This window comes from Eurosta solidaginis, chromosome 3 (genome assembly GCF_040869045.1).
Source record: "Eurosta solidaginis isolate ZX-2024a chromosome 3, ASM4086904v1, whole genome shotgun sequence".
Classification (NCBI taxonomy): domain Eukaryota; kingdom Metazoa; phylum Arthropoda; class Insecta; order Diptera; family Tephritidae; genus Eurosta; species Eurosta solidaginis.
This window is the reverse complement of record NC_090321.1, coordinates 24,634,518-24,655,929: the sequence shown is the minus strand read 5'-3', so window position 1 is coordinate 24,655,929 and position 21,412 is coordinate 24,634,518. Positions and strand designations below refer to the sequence as shown.

The 21,412-nt window shown below is 37.0% G+C and overlaps 1 protein-coding gene across 1 annotated transcript in view; it reads left to right on the top strand.

Annotated features, from left to right (window-relative positions):
- LOC137243471 (phospholipase D1-like) overlaps positions 1-21,412 on the top strand; it is a 636,022-nt gene that overhangs the window by 380,327 nt on the left and 234,283 nt on the right. Inside the window, exon 5 of the mRNA XM_067771257.1 lies at positions 17,607-17,692. The gene's annotated coding sequence lies outside the window, so the exon portion shown is untranslated. The remainder of the gene's footprint in view (positions 1-17,606; positions 17,693-21,412) is intronic.

Genomic DNA, 21,412 nt, shown 5'->3' with positions numbered 1-21,412 from the left:
CGAACTAGTATGAAAACTGGAGGTACGCGGTCATCCATAATGAGCTTTTATATCATAAGGCCGGAAAACAGCAGTTAACATCTTTCAACTTAAAATCGGTCGACTTTCATTCTAAAATATCGTTTTGATTTAACGAAGACTATTGAAATCAATGTTGTGAACACAAACGTCTGCAAACTTTGGTCTACATTTTAAAAATTTTATCCAGGGTCCTTGTAAAATTCTAATTATGTATATGCGCCGAGGATACACCTTACGCATTCACTTGCTTTATATTGCGCGCTGTTTAAGTTTGGCAGCAAATAGACTGCCCCGAGTTGTAGCAGAGGAGATAGTGAGATAAGGGTCGTACTGGGTCAAAAACTGGAGAAACGTTTATGAAATTGTCGACATGGTGCCTCTGTCTGACTTTTCTTCCGCATCGCGTAATATGAGCATATCAATTTTTCTAGAGAAATTGATTCAAACGAGTTTGCAGACTATGCCTATAGTTCTTTTCAGTCGTCATATGATTTTTACTCCGACTTGCTCCCTACGTACTCTACCTATTTTAACGATGAGTATTTTGCGTACGCTTGCTAAATCTTAATGCTCGATGTTTCAAAAATGTTTTTTCCAAAAACTGTTTTATGTGCAATTTATGTGTCGCTGAAGACACCTATCACTTCATTGGGATTTGTCCTATATATAAAGACATACGGTTTAATTGGTTTGGTGAGAAAGTTTTAGATCTGCAGAAGGTGGTTAATATCCTTAAGGGTTATGTTATGTTAATAATAATGAGCTTAAAGGCCGTGGTTAAATAAAACACAACGTTTAAAATTTCATTGGTTTTTTTTTAATTTGTCAATATTTCGGCTTCAGTCTGAAGCCATCTTCAGGACTGTAAGTAAACACAAATGTATAAAAACGGGACATTCATTTCAGATACATGGTCATTAAAATTTACGTTATGCAACTAGGTATACATATAAGGGTTATAACTATAATTCAGTCTTTGTTTATATAAAAGTATATACTTATTGTCAACGAATTTTCCTAAATGAGGTGTTTAGCTATAAGTGATATTAAGACACACAGCATTTATTGTTATTGTCTGGAATCTTTATTTATTTTTATATATTTATAGTTTTAATGCATTTTGCTTTACTTTTTTATCACTAGTTGAAAGAAAATAATAAATCACTACTACTACTACTACTACTTATTATTTCGAGGGCGGCAAACTTGGCCGAATAGTCACTCCCTAACGTTTGAAGGTGTTTCTATGGTGTATCTCGGCATCATAGCGCGACAAAAACATCTGTTAGAAAGTCTTCGAAGCTACACCTAGAGCTTCTAAAATTAAAGTTTGAAAAATTGTGAAAATAATTCGAAATAATTATGTAAAAGTGCAGATTATAAATATGTAATCTATTTATACTTATTTAATATTTATTCCGGCCTTTTACAATATCAAAAATTAAATTGGAACAAGTAAGGAAGGCTAAGTTCGGGTGTAACCGAACATAACATACTCAGTTGAGAGCTATGGAGACAAAATAAGGAAAATCAATCTGGGGTAACCCTGGAATGTGGTTGTATAACATGTGTATCAAATGAAAGGTATTAAAGAGTATTTTAAGAGAGAGTAGGCCATAGTTCTATGGATGAACGCCATTTAGGGATATCGCCATAAAGGTGGACCAGGGCTGACTCTAGAATTTGTTTGTACGATATGGGTATCAAATGAAAGGTGTTACTGAGCATTTTAAGAGGGAGTGGGCCTTAGGTCTATCGGTGGACGCCTTTTCGAGATGTCCCCATTAAGGTGGACCAGGGGTGATTCTATAATGTGTTTGTACGATATGGGTATCAAATGAAAGATGGTAATGAGTATTTTAAAAGGGAATGGGCTTTAGTTCTATAGGTGAACGCCTTTTCGAGAAATCGCCATAAAGGTGGACCAGGGGTGACTCTAGAATATGTTTGTACGATATTGGTATCAAATGAAAGCTGTTAATGAGTATTTTGAAAAAGAGTGATCCTTAGTTCCATAGGTGGACGCCGTTTCGAGATATCGCCATAAAAGTGGACCAGGGGTGTCTCTAGAATGTGTTTGTACGATATGGGAATCAAATGAAAGGTGTTACTGAGCATTTTAAGAGGGAGTGGGCATTAGGTCTATAGGTGGACGCCTTTTCGAGATATCGCCATTAGGGTGGGCCAGGGGTGACTCTAGAATGTTTGTACGGTATGGGTATCAAACGAAAGGTGTTACTGAGCATTTTAAGAGGGAGTGGGCATGAGGTCTATAGGTGGACGCCTTTTCGAGATATCGTCATTAGGGTGCGCCAGGGGTGACTCTAGAATGTGTTTGTACGATATGTGCATCAAACGAAAGGTGTTACTGAGCATTTTAAGAGGGAGTGGGCATTAGGTTTATAGGTGGACGCCCTTTCGAGATATCGCCATTAGGGTGGGCCAGGGGTGACTCTAGAATGTTTGTACGATATGCGTATCAAACGAAAAGTGTTACTGAGCATTTTAAGAGGGAGTGGGCATTAGGTCTATAGGTGGACGCCTTTTCGAGATATCGCCATAAAGGTGGACCAAGGGTGACTCTAGAATGTTTGTACGGTATGGGTATCAAACGAAAGGTGTTACTGAGCGTTTTAAGAGGGAGTGGGCATTAGGTCTATAGGTGGACGCCTTTTCGAGATATCGCCATTAGGGTGGGCCAGGGTGACTCTGGAATGTGTTTGTACGATATGGGTATCAAATGAAAGGTGGTAATTAGTATTTTAAAAGGGAGTAATCCTTAGTTCTATAGGTGGACGCCTTTTCGAGATATCGCCATAAAGGTGGACCAAGGGTGACTCTAGAATGTTTGTACGGTATGGGTATCAAACGAAAGGTGTTACTGAGCGTTTTAAGAGGGAGTGGGCATTAGGTCTATAGGTGGACGCCTTTTCGAGATATCGCCATTAGGGTGGGCCAGGGTGACTCTAGAATGTGTTTGTACGATATGGGTATCAAATGAAAGGTGGTAATGAGTATTTTAAAAGGGAGTAATCCTTAGTTCTATAGGTGGACGCCTTTTCGAGATATCGCCATTAGGGTGGGCCAGGTGTGACTCTAGAATGTTTGTACGATATGGGTATCAAACGAAAGGTGTTACTGAGCATTTTAAGAGGGAGTGGGCATTAGGTCTATAGGTGGACGCCTTTTCGAGATATCCCCATTAGGGTGGGACAGGGGTGACTCTAGAATGTTTGTACGATATGGGTATCAAACGAAAGGTGTTACTGAGCATTTTAAGAGGGAGTGGACATTAGGTCTATAGGTGGACGCCTTTTCGAGATATCGCCATTAGGGTGGGCCAGGGGTGACTCTAGAATGTTTGTACGATATGGGTATCAAACGAAAGGTGTTACTGAGCATTTTAAGAGGGAGTGGACATTAGGTCTATAGGTGGACGCCTTTTCGAGATATGGCCATTAGGGTGGGCCAGGGTGACTCTACAATGTGTTTGTCCGATATGGGTATCAAATGAAAGGTGGTAATGAGTATTTTAAAAGGGAGTAATCCTTAGTTCTATAGGTGGACGCCTTTTCGAAATATCGCCATTAGGGTGGGCCAGGTGTGACTCTAGAATGTTTGTACGATATGGGTATCAAACGAAAGGTGTTACTGAGCATTTTAAGAGGGAGTGGGCATTAGGTCTATAGGTGGACGCCTTTTCGAGATATCGCCATTAGGATGGGCCAGGGGTGACTCTAGAATGTTTGTACGATATGGGTATCAAACGAAAGGTGTTACTGAGCATTTTAAGAGGGAGTGGACACTAGGTCTATAGGTGGACGCCTTTTCGAGATATCGCCATTAGGGTGGGCCAGGGGTGACTCTAGAATGTTTGTACGATATGGGTATCAAACGAAAGGTGTTACTGAGCATTTTAAGAGGGAGTGGGCATTAGGTCTATAGGTGGACGCCTTTTCGAGATATCGCCATTAGGGTGGGACAGGGGTGACTCTGGTATGTTTTTGCACGATATGGATATCAAATTAAAGGTATTAATGAGGGTTTTAAAAGCGAGTGGCCCTTAGATGTCTATGTGAAGGCGTTCTCGCGATATCGACCAAAATGTGGACCAGCTGATCCAGAAAATCATCTGTCGGGTACTGCTAATTTATTTATATATGCAATACCACGAACAGTATTCCTGCCAAGATTCCAAGGGCTGTTGATTTCGCCTTGTAGAACTTTTTCATTTTCTTCTACTTAATATGGTAGGTGTCACACCCATTTTACAAAGTTTTTTCCAAAGTTATATTTTGCGTCAATAAACCAATCCAGTTACCATGTTTCATCCCTTTTTTCGTATTTGGTATAGAAGTATGGCATTTTTTTCATTTTTCGTAATTTTCGATATCGATAAAGTGGGCGTGGTTATGGTCAGATTTCGCCTATTTTTTATACCAAGAAAAAGTGAGTTCAGGTAAGTACGTGGGCTAAGTTTAGTAAAGATATATCGGAGTTTGCTCAAGTTATTGTGTTAACGGCCGAGCGGAAGGACAGACGGTGGACTGTGTATAAAAACTGGGCGTGGCTTCCACCGATTTCGCCCATTTTCACAGAGAACAGTTATCGTCATAGAATCTATGCTCCTACCAAATTTGAGAAGGATTGGTAAATTTTTGTTCGACTTATGGCAATAAAAGTATTCTAGACAAACTAAATGAAAATGGGCGGAGCCACGCCCATTTTGAAATTTTCTTTTATTTTTGTATTTTGTTGCATCATAAATTTTTTGTTAAAATTTGAATTTAAAAAAATTTTTTTTTTAAAAGTGGGCGTGTTCTTCATCCAATTTTGCTAATTTTTATTTAGCACATATAGAGTAATAGTAGTAACGTTCCTGCCAAATTTCATCATGATATCTTCAACGACTGCCAAATTACAGCTTGCAAAACTTTTAAATTACCTTCTTGTAAAAGTGGGCGGTGCTACGCCCATTGTCCAAAATCTTACTAATTTTCTATTCTACGTCATAACGTCAACCCATCTACCAAGTTTCGTCGCTTTATCTGTCTTTTGTAATGAATTATCGCACTTTTTCGGTTTTTCGAAATTTTCGATATCGAAAAAGTGGGCGTGGTTATAGTCCGATATCGTTCATTTTAAATAGCGATCTGAGATGAGTGCTCAGGAACCTACATACCAAATTTCATCAAGATACTTCAAAATTTACTCAAGTTATCGTGTTAACGGACGGACGGACGGACGGACGGACGGACATGGCTCAATCAAATTTTTTTTCGATCCTGATTATTTTGATATATGGAAGTCTATATCTATCTCGATTCCTTTATATATGTACAACCAACCGTTATCCAATCAAACTTAATATACTCTGTGAGCTCTGCTCAACTGAGTATAAAAAGTTGATGTTTCCATAAGCATGCATGCAAAATGGTCAATGGCAACAGTGCTTATCTGTAACCAATACACACACAAATATGTTATGTACATGTACACAGACGCACACATTGATTCCTACGGGCTTGAGAGTTCGGTCAAACGTGTTTCGTACGACAAACGTCCGTACGTACGGCACACGTCGGTGGGTAACTGCCGCAAAAGTCACAATAAAATATTATTTTAAGTTAGTTAACACTCGAATCGAAGAACTCGACTGTTCAAAGTTGACTTCGAAGAAACCTTGTAATGTTAATGCATTAAAAGAAATGGATAGGAAGAGAAACGTTACAAATAACTAAGTAAATATTACATAACTAATTTAAACAATATTTTACTCTACTAAAAATTTAAAAAAATTTATATATAAATTAAATTTAAGAAACAACAACAGAACAAGCTTTTATTAGTTGTTAATAAAAGGAACCAAAAAGTAAAAAATAAAATTAAAAAAAAAAAAACTTTTTAAAAATAAGCTTTTTTATTGGTGCGGATTCCGGATCTTTCCGAATTGGCCAAAACGTTGATTTCCTTAAATACATACAAACAGAACCTTATACCATTAGAAAAAAACTTTTTTAAAAAATAAGCTTTTATTATTGGTTAATAAAATTAACTAAAATGTAAAAAATAAATTGACTGTAAAGAAATATAACACTTTATAAGTTCATTGTAACCTTTAGCGATAATTAGGCTTCTTCGTCTACGAAAAAAAATCCATATTGTACATAATTTTATATTTTTAACATTGAAACTTTACACGTTAATTATTAAATCTTACAGTTTATATCACAGTCCTAATTTGTCTAGCAAAAAGCGTGTTACATTGTGATAGCAAGAAAAGGAGGTCCTAAATGTTCTTAATTATACCATCAAAATTTAACACGCCTTTTAGTAGAACAATTAGGACTGTGATATAAACTGTAAGATTTAATAATTTAGGTGAAAAGTTTTAATGTTAAAAATATATCATTATGTACAATATAGAATTTTTTTGTCGCAGACGAAAAAACCTAATTATCGTTAAAGGTTACAATGAACTTATAAAGTGTTATATTTCTTTACAGTCAATTTATTTTTTAGATTTTAGTTAATTTTATTAACCAATAATAAAAGCTTATTTTTAAAAAGTTTTTTTTTTAATTTTATTTTTTACTTTTTGGTTCCTTTTATTAACAACTAATAAAAGCTTGTTCTGTTGTTGTTTCTTAAATTTAATTTATATATAAATTTTTTTAAATTTTTAGTAGAGTAAAATATTGTTTAAATTAGTTATGTAATATTTACTTAGTTATTTGTAACGTTTCTCTTCCTATCCATTTCTTTTAATGCATTAACATTACAAGGTTTCTTCGAAGTCAACTTTGAACAGTCGAGTTCTTCGATTCGAGTGTTAACTAACTTAAAATAATATTTTATTGTGACTTTGCCTATGTCGCGTTCAGTTTACAACTGCTCATTGCAGACCTCTGCTCTGTTTTAAAATAAAATTCCAACTTTCGCTTAGCCAAAGACTCTCTAAATATAAGATGGTACATTGTAGAGTTCTAAAGCTTTGTGGAAATTGTGGAACGGCTGCACCAGGAATTCACCATACTTTTTGCTATGCTGTCCGCCTCAACATAGCTGATTTTTTAAGGTTGTTTAACTCTGTAATCTTTGCTGTAATTTATATTGCTTTTGGAAAAATGACCTATTTGAAATAAGCTGGCTGGAAAATATTGGCATAACAGCTTAAGTTAAATCAACAATGGAAAATCTTGGAAAATTTGAGCAGATGTGGCAATTTGGCGCGTTCATTGAACGAAATATTGAAAATCTATTGATCATCGCTAGGAAATTAGCAACATTCCAGCAACTAAGCAGCACTTTAGCAATACTACTGTTATTATTTGGTTGCTCAAACACACCCATATTAATTGTGCATTAAATCTAAAATATAAAACTCAAAATGACTCCGGTTGTTATGTCCGCAGCATTTATTTCGTTCAAATACACAACCAATAATAGCCAAAGCCATAATAATTTACACGGGTCATCAATTCTTTCTCTGATTCAAAAGCTGAACTTCCAGCGTTACCGTCATCAGCTCAGTGTCATCATTGCCAGTAGCGCCAATAACACCAAACTCGTGCCTGACACACAAAAGTCGTTTCACTCTATAGCGCAAGTGAAATGTACTACGCACTCACTTCTAAGTAGCGTCAAAAATTCGCTTGGAGTAATTGCGTCAATGAGTTACCATTGAGCTGGCACCGCATTGGCGCTGGCGCTATGCAATTTACATCACTAAAATTGCGCGAATACCCAGGCTCATGACTTTTTTAATCTCGATGGTGAAAACGAAACAGGGGCAAAACGTATGGTGTATTCCTGGTGTAGTCGTTCCACTTTGTGGAGAATGAACGACTCTACAATGCTCCCTCTTATTAATCTACGCTCTTTGGCTTAGCTAAAATTCCCTCGCCAAAAATCTGTAAAACAAAATCAATTGCGCAGAAAAGTATGCAACATTTAGCGATAACAGCCTTAAGCGGGAATCATTGGTGCCGTATGTCGTATCGCTGTAGTCGTATCCCTAACGTAATCAGCTGTTTATCGTTACGACGGTAAACCAAAAACCAATTGGTTGGCTACGATACGGTTACGACCTTAGCGGCACCAATAATCGATAGCATTGATTCCCATAAGGTTGGTCGAATCAGCTGTTATAAGGTTACCGATACGGTTACCGATAACGCACAAATGTCTGCAGCTTAACTTCTACGTTCTTTGCATACACAAACAAAGCGAACTTACCTGCGTCCTTAAGGACTAAAGCGCCAATTACCCACCGACGTGTGCCGTACGTACGGACGTTTGTCGTATGAAACACGTTTGACCGAACCCTCAAACACGTAGGAATCAATGTGTGCGTCTGTGTACATGTAAGTTAACCCGTTGTGGGTTTAAAACTTAAAAAAAATTATTTTTTTGCCGGCTTATGCCGGTGTTTTTCACTTTATTACTTTTACATGAGAAGAATACAACTGAAATACAACTGAGATACAACTGAAATACAACTGAACTTCAACTGAACTTAAAACTATATTAGTATGGCTTTTTATTAATTCTTAACGACGGCCCAATTGCAGCGGCGTCGCATCGTTGTTGGTATTTTCATATGTTGCAGTGGTATCGTATCACTGCCAATGTTCCCATGCGCTGGTGACGCGCGGTTGACGTTTGTTGGATGCTCGTATAGAAATATGAAGCTAAGGTATGCGCAGTACTGGCAGTGTGAACTATGTTCCCACGGAGCGGTAGTGAGGCATCAGCATTTATTTCATATGCATGCGCTTTTGTAACTGGAGTGAAGAATGCAGGTGGCTTATGTTGTTGATATCATATCACCAGTAATGTTCCCATGATGTGAATATGCTTAGTCAGCGTTTATCGCATTCTCGTGTGCTGCGATGTGACTTAGAGAATGCAGGCAACCCACTATGTGAATGTTTGTGAAGTTTGAATGTGTGTGGTGTTAACTCCTCCCCTCTTAAAGACGGTTGTCCTCGATCGTCTGAAAAATTTGAAAAGTCCTTACTTCGGGTACTGGGACTTGGGCTTGCCTGGTTGTTTCTTGGCTCTGGCTGCCTTGAGTGATTGATTGTAATGGTTGCTCTGTAGGTTTATTTGTTTTTTTCCTGCAGTGCCTCCTGAGGCTGGCAATGACAAGGATAACTAGGATTATGGTAATCCCTGAGAATATTCGGTTGGCCGTGTTTTCTGTTTGGAGGGACTGGATTTTTATAGTGTTGTTCAGGTGTAACTCGCTAAGGGCTTCGAGTGACAAAAGTTTGGTGAAGCTCTCCTCCCTTGGATTTGGCTGTGCTATTGCTGGCATCACCCTTAAAGGAGGTGTTTCGAAATTCCTATAAGTTCTGCCGTTAGCTATTACCGTCTCATTTTTGAAGTTCAGTATATAGGTGCCATTTATTTTGCGCATATCTCCGCTGATACTTATATTGCCATGGTAATCGTTAAGGAATAGTATTCCTGGGGCAATTAGCTCGTCTCTTGGTATGTGGTGGCAATTTATCATTGGGCACGAAGAATTAAGGCTTTTAATTAGGTTAGTTATACAAAAGTCATTTTTTAAATCTAACAATTCGTCTTGCTTACAAATGCTAATTGAGTTATATTTTTTACAACTAGTTTTTATTCCGAATATTTCTTCTTTATTTTGAATAATATTATTGAATTTTAAATTAATCATTATATCTTTTTTTATTACTGATTTTATAATAAAATTGTTATAAATTACTTCTGTAGTTAATGGAATTTTCAAGACATACAAAATAGAAGTTGAGTTGCTTAATACGCTAATTTCGGCTAATTCTAGAGCCTCTTCCATTGTGTTGAAGGGCATATTTTCCTTATTAAACTCCTTAATGGATATTTCAATTTCTTTCCTATTCAAAATCATGGAATTTATAATACCTAATCTAGCCCATTGTATGGCATATTTTATGTTAATTATTTCTTCTTTTATAAGCCTAATTTTATTTTGTAAATTTAAAGCGATTTCGTTTACAATTACCTCTTCGTTCTGAAAGGTACTTAATATATCGTTAGTGATTTTCGTTAGATTATTTATCTGCTGCTTAAAAGCATTGTTTATATAATATTGCTTATTATTATTGTTAATTAGTTTTTCTAAATTACCATTTATCATAATTAGGTCGTCATGATCTGGGTTTCCTGCCAGGTATTTCCAGGCAGTGCCAAGGATATCTAGGGATCTTCTTTGTCTGGGACTATGAGGAGGCTCTACGATTTCCAACATTTCAATAGCTTGTTGGGCCTCGTGTTGCAAGGTGGGATAAATAGGATTTTCGGTGGTTAAAACTTTGTCTATCATCTCAGTAATGTTTTGCAGAACTTGACGGTAGACTGCGGTATCAATGATGTGGATAAAGTTAAGGGTGCCATCCTTGATTTTTGAGAAACCATTATCGATGGTTATTAAGTGGGATGAGGAATAGTCGTGAATTTGGACTTCTCCCTGGGTAGTGCAGGCGAGTAGGCTGGAGAGAAAAAAAAATAAAAATTTTGGGGATACGACCATTTTATGAAATTTCCTTACTCTATTTATTCGAAGTTTTGTGAAATTTATTTGTTAAATCGTTCGCCTATGGCGTGTTAATCGATGGAAAATTCGTTACATGGAGGTAAGATAAGAAATGAGAAAAAGTGATTTTTCTTCTTTTAAAAATTTTTTTTTTTTTTTTTTTTTTTTTTTTTTGTTATATTTTTATCAGCTCCTTATCAGCCCTTTGTGCACCGTCTTCCCTGATTGGGTTATGACTGTGGAGTTCCTGTCTTCTCTGACGACCTCCTTCCTGTACCTGGGTGTAAGCTTATTGCCTACTCTTTTGTTTATTCTGACATAGATGATGTCATTGGGACTGTAAATTTTGAAGATTGATCTTTTTTTATTGTGGAATTCTAAATCTTTTATTTGTTTTTCAGCTAAGTTTTTTATGTTTTCTTGCCTGTGGTTTTCCAATTGTTCGGGGTCGGTACTTACAGTCCTTCCGAAAAATACTTCTATTGGTTTTCTCTTAATTGTCGAATGGATGGAATAATTGTACTTGCAGAGTGATCTGTTAAGTAGATCTTCGAAGCTATCGTGCGTCCTTTCACTTTTCACGCATCGCATTATTTCTGAAAGGGTGGAATGGAAGCGTTCAACCTGGCCGTTGACAGTACTGGTGTAAGGGGGTGTCTTGTAAATCTCTATTCCGTATTGGTTTTCGAGCATAAAGGTTATGGTTACAGAGTTTAAGGATTTTTCGTTATCAATAACGATTTTTTCTGGGATACCAAAAGAGGTTAGCAATTCTTGAAGGGGTTGTTTTATATCCTCTGTCGCCCTTGATCTAAGTACTTTCGCTTGGGCGTATTTAGAGAATTTGTCGATGGCTGTGAGGATAACCTTATTGTTTGTGTGATATATATCGATATGGACAATGTGTCCTGGGTAATTGGGAATTGGGGTTGCTTGTATGATTGGGGCGGTCGGATGTCTTTCGTACTTATTTTCATTGCATATTTTGCATTGTTTTGTGATTCTTTTTATTTTAGCAGTCATTTGCGGGAAATAGCATTTATCTAAAAGCTGTTTTTTATTTTCTATTGCATTTCGATGAGCTCTATTATGCTCCTTTATGATTTCTGTTTCTTGTTCCGCTTCGTTCAAGATATCCTTTATGAATTTGCGGGTATAGAGTACTCTGTATCTGCTAAAATGAGTTTGGTATATTGTTTGGATTTTGCCCAGAATGCTATCTTCGGTTCTTATGCAGTTTGTTGTTGAAGGATTTAAGTATCGTTTAAGTAGGGTGGTGAGAGTTTCCTCCGTAAAATCTCTTTCGATTATGATATGACGGTGGTACGTGGGGAAAATTATCTTAAATTGGTATGAAGGAATTTCTCCTACTGAAATAAAAATTTGGTTCTTGAATGCATTGATGGGTGCATCGGTGTAGGGAATAAGGGTTTGACCTGAACTTTCGTCGCTGTGTTGGGTGGGTGTCAATGAATTTATTTCTTGTAGTGGTCTAGAAAGTGCGTCCGCTACGACGTTTGTGTGGCTGGGCTTATATTTGATCTCATAGTTGTACTCCTCCAAGATGGCTTTCCATCTCTTCAGTTTGCTATTGTTGTTCTTGTTGCTGAGGGCATATGTAAGAGGTTGGTGGTCTGTGAAGATTTTGACTACGGCAGGGCCGTAAAGATAGCTTCTCAAAGATTTGAGGGCCCAAATGATGGCTAACATTTCCTTCTCATTTGTTGCGTAGTTTTCCTCGGCCTTTGATAGGGTTCTAGATATGAATAGAATTGGTTTATTATCTTGTTCAAGCACTGCTCCTATTGCGTAATTGGAGGCGTCGGTAGTTAGATGGAATTCTTTACCAAAATTGGGGTATTGTAACATCACGTCGTTGGACGTAAGCGTCCTTTTTATTTTATTGAAGGCGTCTATTGCTTCGCTGTTCATGGTTATTGCTGTTTTTGCGGATAAATGTTTACTCATTCGTCCTTCCTCCCCTCTTAAGATGAGAGTAAGGGGTTTTGCTATTTTGGCGTAGTCCCTAATGAAACGTCTGTAAAACCCAGACATTCCTAGGAAAGATCTGAGGTCCTTTAGTGTTTTTGGTATAGGTACCTTTTCTATTGCTTCAATCTTTAATGGATTTGCTCTAATGCCGTCTGCAGTGACTATGAATCCTAAAAATTCTACTTCCTGCGCGAAGAATTTGCATTTGTCTAGCTGGATTTTCATATTGGCTTGCTCTAGTGTATCGAAAATTATTTGTAAGGATTTAGCATGGTCTTGTTCTGTCTTGCTGAAAATTATAATATCGTCTATGTAGACGTAACACAACTTCCCTATATGTTGCCGTAGTATATCGTCGAGGGTGCGTTGGAAAATTGATGGTGCGTTTTTCAGTCCAAAAGGGAGTCTATTAAATTCATATTTTGCGTTGTTTATGGAAAATGCGGTTTTTTCGATATCTGATTCTTTCAGGGGTATTTGGTGGAATCCGCTTTTCAGATCGATGACGGAAAAGAACCTATTACGTCCTAGTTGCGCTAGTACTTCGTTTATTTCGGGGATGGGGTACCTGTCTGCAATAGTAACCGAGTTGAGCTTCCTGTAGTCAATTACTAGCCTGTATTGTTTATTTCCTGCAGAGTCTGGTTTCTTGTTAACGATCCAAACGGGGGAATTATAGGGGGAGTGAGATGGTCGTATAATCCCATCTTCGACAAGTTTATTGACCTGTTTTTCAACCTCATTTTTTAGAGACATTGGATAAGGGTAATATTTGGTGTAAATTGGAGAGTCGTTTGTTGTACGGATTTCGCCGACGATTCTAGTGGTGTATGTTAGTTTTTTATCGGGTTCGGCGAATAATGTGGGGAACTGTTGCACTAAATTCCCGATAATGACTTTTTGTTCTGGATTCATATGTTCAGTTTTTATTTCTATGTTGTTCACTGACTTAGAAATTTGTTGCTTAATGGGGACTTTTATTTTGTTTTCTATAAGCATGTAGTCGTTAGAGGTGTAAATAACAGCTTTCAGTTGTTTTAAGCTGTCGTTGCCAATTATGGCGTGAAAGGATTTCAGGGTTGGTAGGATAAAGAACTTTAGCTTTTTATCTCTAAGGCCAAAAAGGTTAAGTTCGGTATGATGTGATACCCTTATTTTTCCGCCTACGGAGTTTGCAAAGAACACGCTGTCATTTGGTTTAGGGTTTGTAACTAACGCGGGCTGAATGTAATTTTTGTTTGAACCAGTGTCGATAAGGAATTTAAGTATTCTGCCATCGCTTGTTTTACATTCAAAGTAAGGAAGCGATGAGGGAGTTAATCTAAAAAATGAACGTCCACGTATTCGTTTGCGTCGTCTTGGCGATACTGGTGCTCCTGTTGTTCGTAAGTGTTGTAGTAGTCCTGCCATGATTGTTCCTCGCTCTCCGGATCGTATGTGTTGGTGTCGCCTTCGTATTGGCCGGAGTCGGTTGTGGTGGAATCGGGGGTTGGGGAAATATGGTTTACACGTTGAACTTTGTTTGGGAAATTCCTAATATGTTGATGGGATTGCGTGGGCGGTGGTCGTTTCGACGTAGCATTGTTGTCGTTAGGTCTGTTGATGTAGTTAACATTCCTCGTTTTCAGCGACTGGTCTACTTCCATTGGTACCGGCGGCTTTGGCTGAGTTGGTCTTGGAGGTGGTTTATTGTTAAGAGGTCTACCAGGAGGTACACCTTGCTCATAGTAGTACTGAGGATAGGGCTGTCGGTATATGTGTTGTTGGTATATGGGTTGTTGATATGAGGTATGCTGGAACTGTGGGGGGAACTTTATCATTGGAGGGGTTGGTTGAGGCATGTGGGCGAGCTGTGGGTAGAAGGGATGATTTCCGTGTTGGAACTTCCTTGCGGGAATAGAAGGTTTTTGGTGGGTGTCGAATGGGGTTGCAGGTGAACTCAGTATCTTCGGAAAGCTATATTGGTTGTTAGCATGTATAGACCTAAAGTTTTGGTTTTCTAATTTAGTGCATAAATGTAATGCTTCGGGTAAGTCTGCAGGTTCTTTCATGCCGAGAAGCCTGGAGACGTCACCTGATAATCCTCTTACGAAGGTATCTAGTGCTTTATCGCGATATGTATTGGTGAGTACACGCATTGCTTCGTCGTTAATTTCCATACAGGAAATTTTATTGAGGATGAGAGATAGGTGCTTGTAAACTTCTGCGTAAAACTCCTGTACCGACTTCCGTCCTTGGATGAGACAGGTCATTTGGTACTCGAGGGTGCTGAGATCCCTTTTGTCGGCGTAGTGCGTTGTAAGACAACGCGAAATTGCCTTCCAATTGAGCGGGGTGTTGTATGCTTCGAGCGCGGCATCTGCACCACCGACAATTTTGTTTCTGATAATGTTCAGGATACCAAAATACCTTGGAGTACCTACACTGGGTTCGTAAATTTTTAGTACTCTTTCTACGCTCTTCTTCCAACTACTGAACTCAGTAGGGTTTCCGCTGAACTCTCTTAGGGAACGGACGACGTCAGGGATTTTGTCCATGTCGGAAATGCTATTTCTGAACCTCTCGTCAATTGTCTGATCAGTTAGCAAAGGGGGTTGAGCACTGATTCTAGTCAGGACTGAAGCGTCGGTCTGAAGGATTTCGGCTAGGGTGCTTCTTACAACTTCCCTAAATTCCTCGGTCGTTGTTACGACTTGGGGAGGGGAAAGGTTTGCAGGTGCTGTTGAGGCAGCTGTTGCTCCTGTATTTAGGAGTGGAGGCCTAAGTATATTATTCTGAGCCATTTTTCTCATTCGCTTACCAACCTCGCAAGTTAGTAAAAACAAAAATTATTTAACGATAGCAGTTCACTTTCACTTTCACTTCACTTAGCTTAGTTCTATCTTTATTGGTTAACTATATATTACTCTAATTTAATTATTTCTTACATTAGTCCCACGGCGTAGAGGGTTTTTGGTCCTTTTTGCATCTTTTCTCGATAGTTATAGAAATTCTCTGCTACTCTGGTTCCCTCGATGCGCACTCTGCGTGGGTGCGTGACTTTCTTCTACTGAAGCTATTCACTTGTGGATTCCCGTTGTCGCGATGAGTTTTCCGCGAATCTGTTTGCGAGGCACTGCTTTAGGGCCTTTTGGAGCGTTAAATTCGCGGGGCACTACTTTAGGGCCTTTTAACTCGCGACTGGGCCGTTGGGCGCCAGTTAACCCGTTGTGGGTTTAAAACTTAAAAAAAATTATTTTTTTGCCGGCTTATGCCGGTGTTTTTCACTTTATTACTTTTACATGAGAAGAATACAACTGAAATACAACTGAGATACAACTGAAATACAACTGAACTTCAACTGAACTTAAAACTATATTAGTATGGCTTTTTATTAATTCTTAACGACGGCCCAATTGCAGCGGCGTCGCATCGTTGTTGGTATTTTCATATGTTGCAGTGGTATCGTATCACTGCCAATGTTCCCATGCGCTGGTGACGCGCGGTTGACGTTTGTTGGATGCTCGTATAGAAATATGAAGCTAAGGTATGCGCAGTACTGGCAGTGTGAACTATGTTCCCACGGAGCGGTAGTGAGGCATCAGCATTTATTTCATATGCATGCGCTTTTGTAACTGGAGTGAAGAATGCAGGTGGCTTATGTTGTTGATATCATATCACCAGTAATGTTCCCATGATGTGAATATGCTTAGTCAGCGTTTATCGCATTCTCGTGTGCTGCGATGTGACTTAGAGAATGCAGGCAACCCACTATGTGAATGTTTGTGAAGTTTGAATGTGTGTGGTGTTAACTTGTACATAACATATTTGTGTGTGTATTGTTTACAGCAAAGCACTGTTGCCATTGACCAGTTTGCATGCATGCTTATGCAAACATCAACATTTGGAATTACAATTTTTCATGGTGCAAATGGCAGAAACAAATACTGAATAAGAATTTCTAGTTCATTTATTTGTAACCTCCAATTTTATATAATAATTTTAGGATATTTCAACAAAATTTTAAACAATCATTAGGCCTTTTTGTATAATAACTGCAGTTGGTCCAAACATAGCACACAAAATATTTAATAGGCAACTCTGTCTTGTGAGACAGCGATCAGCTGACACGTTTTTACGGAAAAAATCAAATTTGTTTTGATTTCTACGTTCCGGGCTACGTACGTACGTGCGTTGAACGTCGGTGAGTTTTCGTTTACATTGCACACTCATAAGTTAGGTCGTGACAGCTGACACGTTTTTTCTACGTACGTTCGTGGGTAACTGAGGTATTAGGCTTTTATGCCAAGGTGAGCACAAATCTTTACCGATAAATCTGTCATCGATTAATTTATCGAATTCTCGCAAAGCAATATTGCATTTTCATCGGAGTTATACTTGCGTGCAAAATTCCAGCTCAATCGGACACCGGGAAGTATCAAATTTATCTTACAAGATTTGATTACAAACAACAGCCAAGTGTTGAATTGGTCATCAATTTTGTAAGAGACTGATAGCCTTATTGGCAAAAGGTGGCAACCTTTTGAAAACATCCTCAGTGGCAACACCTAGGTGAAAAGTCTTAAATTTTAATACTATATCGATGTACCAAATTTGATTTAATTCGTTTAAACCGTTTCCGAGATGGTAGTGGATACGCAAAAAAATCTAAAAAAGAAGGTGAGGTGACAAGCATTAGTGACAACCCTTCTTAAAAGTTTCAAAAGAAATGCAGAGTAAATACCCATTTTGACATATCTCATGTAATATAATGCCAAAAATTGACCCCGCCTCCATCCGAAACCGACGACCCGATCCATAGTAACAATGAAGTGGGACAACCACTTTTTGAACAGGAATAACTGCTGTTTTAATTTTGGCCAGCTAGATTGATCAAATACCCCACCGTCCGTGGTCAGCAGTAAAAAAAACTTCAATATTTTACTCATGATGAATTATTTTGAAGTAAACATTTTTCAGTTTTTTAACAGCCGAAATTCTGGTTTCGAATTACTTACTGAAAATAACCAAAAGTAACCAAAACTATATTTTTTTACTATTTCAGCAGAAATATCTGATTTTCAAAGGGACATACAAACTTTTGTACGATGGATTGATCGTACTGACGCAATATCCTTCATCTACGACTAGGTATGTATGTATATCTTGTTTTTAGTTGTTTTAACCACCGACACACATATACACGCATACTGCTACTGAAAAAAAGGCAAATACGTACGTACAAAATCTGCACCTCCACCGGTAGCTTGGTATATGGACTGGAGTTCAATGTAACATCGCTCAATTTCTTGCGGATGGTTCAAAATTTGTCAGCCAATGAGTAGCTCCTTGTGGAGAGACTGTTCTTGATTCATTTACTCCTGAGTAGCTTCGAACCTAACCTCGGTCCTAGAGACTAGCACTGCCGTATCTACCGAAGAAATACATAGTATTTTTAAAACGGGCACATATGTATATATACCATGCAAAACGCGATGCTTTAGGCTACCCCTAATACATGGCTCATTTCTGTTCACAGCCAATAGTGATTCACGCCGCGTTTAAGCGCACCTCCGTTCCTTCATCGTTTATTAGCACCAAAGCTGATAGCCAGACAGATGTCTCGTTTGTTGCTAATTGTTGTAATGAAAGTTGTGATGCCGCTACTTTCGAACACGAGTAAGGTTCCTACAAGAAGTGACCCTATTCGGTATATAGTTACGCAGAATTTATATATATATATATTAAATATATCCTGTAAATTGACTTTTCGATATTTTAATACCTAACTGAGCTATTGCCTTCAAGTCGGGAGCAATATCTTCAGATATTCCTATTCAAGGAGGAAGTTCCCAAAACAAAAAAAAATAATAATAATTATAAAAATACAATCGGCAGACAACTACGTCCACTTTCTTTAAAAAATACAAACATATATGTACATATAAGATATATCTGTAGCTTACGAAGAGCTGCAATCTTAAAAATTAATAGGGACATCCTCCTAATGATGACTTAAATTAGGTATTTTCCAATTTTGATAAACTAGCGCGCAACGGCTTATTGGCCCCTGTACACAATTGCACTTATTCTGACGACCATGACACAAAGCCCCTTAAAAAACAAAAAAAATCAACATAAGGCACGATATACCTTCGAGAAGATTTAGACCGAGCTTCTCTTTCAATCTGCGTTGCTTAAGCCGTCTCAGCACGTCAATATTTTAGTATAATTATAATTATTGGTGTGCCCACCTCATCTCCTTCAAGGACTTTCAACCTACGCGAATCGGATCAAACTTAATATACCCCATTTAATTTTCATGAAAGGTATAAATATTGCTAGCTATGTCACATTGTATGTGGTCCTGCTAACTGAAAAATATACGTGTTAGATTTTAATTGTTTTGAAAGTCTTTTATACATTTTACTAAGACATTTATTAAATAAGTACTATACATATTTGAGTGAAATTAAAAACATACAAAAATTATATACTCAGCTTTAATCGTATAGGTTATTTACAGGGCTGTTCAAAGATTTGTATATTGAAGCGCAAATCACAATACATATAGAAAATTATATGTACACTGAAACTTTTTTAAATAGACAAAACAAAAATATATATATTTTAAATGCTTAAAGAATTTTGATGGTCGCCTTAATGAATACATTTTGAACTAACATTTTTTTCAATGCTATAATATTTTTTGAATATTTTTGAAAAGCTTTTTGCTGTCCATCTGTTAGTGTAAACTTGAATATCAGACCGAAGTGCCCTGGCTTCATATGGAAGTGCGTTTTTCTTTACACTTTCATATGAAATTTAGGCACTTTCATATGAGTCGAATTTTTGTGTGAGGTCATATGTGAGTGCTATGCAATTTTTTCATAGTTAAAGTGCGAATTTGAATCTGAGCCTATTATGCAGGGCAAAACAAAATCAAAGGTGTGTAGGGGTTGAGAAGCTCTGCTCATATAGTTTCAGAGAAAAACACTTATCTAAAATGAAGACAACACTTTTATGAGATCAGAAAAAAGTTTTTTTTAGCTTCTTTGCTTTTTTTTTGTTTTGTATTAAGATACATTCGAGGAAATACGTTTCCTAAATTTTTGCAATAATTTTCATTTAATGCCGGTAGAACTAAGGAGTAGTGCTTGAGTAGCACCGAGGTACTCCTTACTTCAAACTTTTCATTAAATATTTTTCAGGGTCAGCTATACATTAAGGGACCAATTGGTTTTATTTGTAAACCAAAGGGGTTTGACCTTTGAAATTTTGGCCATAGATTCTCAGAGAGTTCCACGGCTAGAATCAGTGAGTAATTTTTAGTTGTAATTAACAATTTACTAGTAATTAGTTCTTGCAGTTATGTACATACGAACAATTTCACAAGAATTTTAGACATAAGTGTATATAAAACCACAAATTACTTTTCTACATAACACGTGGCACCGCCCGTTTAAAAAAAAATTCTCCCAATTTCCTCTTACAATAAAACTTGGTTAAGTGAAATATCATTGATTCAAAACTATTTTTTGCTAAATTATAGCTTAATATTCTAGTCTACAAAACTTTTAAACTTGTTTTATATCTAAATTACCGTGGTCTTTAACCGATCTCGCTAATTTCTTCCAGAAATATTTCCTGCTATAGGGAAAATTTGTGTACCCAATTTTATTACGATCCATTAATTTTTCTTCGAGTTATGGCTCCCGAAACAGAGAAAATTGCTTAGTCATAAAAGGGGCTGTTCCACGTCAATTTTTTAAAATTTGAAGTTTTTACTATTTATTGTTATAAATCAACTTGGGAAATGAAATACCATTGATATACAGCTCTTTTTTGTAAATACTTATCTTATTTATTCGTCCACGACCGTTTTAAAAATCTTTTATATAAAAGTGTGCGTGGTTCGTTAATTTTTCTTCAAAGCATTCCTCTCTGCCGAATTTTGTTACGATAGGTTTAACGATTTTTGATTTATGATTAATAATATTTGAAAAATTGTTTTTATCACAAGTGGGCGATGCCACGCCCATTTTAAAAAAGGTTTTCAAATTTTTATCAAGAGTCTCAATATCAGTCCACATGTCAAATTTCAATATTCTAGGTGTATTATTTACTAAATAATCAGGTTTTTTGTGTTTTCCAAAATTTTATATGTATAAAAAGTGGGCGTGGTTATCATCGGATTTCACTAATTTTCAATACCAATCTATTCTCGGTCCAGGTAAGCTAGTGTACCAAATTTGGCGAAGATATTTGAATATTTACTCAAGTTATCGTGCTAACGGACGGACGGACGACGGACATGGCTTAATCACATTTTTTTTCGATACTGATGATTTTGATATATGGAAGTCTATATCTATCTCGATTCCTTTATACCTGTACAACCAACCATTATCCAATCAAAATGAGTATACTCTGTGTGCAACGCACGCTGATTATAAAAAATCGCGCGACTTCTTATTCCAAATTTTCAACTGCGGCGCTTTTTATTTTATATTTTAAATATGTTACGTTTATTCATAATAAAAAGATGATAAAAAAATTTTAAGGACTACCTTTATATAAATGGACCAAAAAATAGAAGGCAATTTTTCCTTTAATACAGACATAATTTTGTTGAAATTTGACTAATCACTTTAAGAATAGCTCTTGTAAAAGAATTTTGGAATTTAAAACTATAAAGGTGGAGCGCAATCTTTCAATTTAAGGCAAATCATGTACTCAGGGTTAACTAATTGATGATTTCAAATTTAAACAAGCACTCTACCTTTATAATTTTAAATCCCAAAATCCTTTTACAAGACCTATTCTTAAAGTGTTTTAGTCAAAATTCAACAAGATTATGTCTGTATTAAA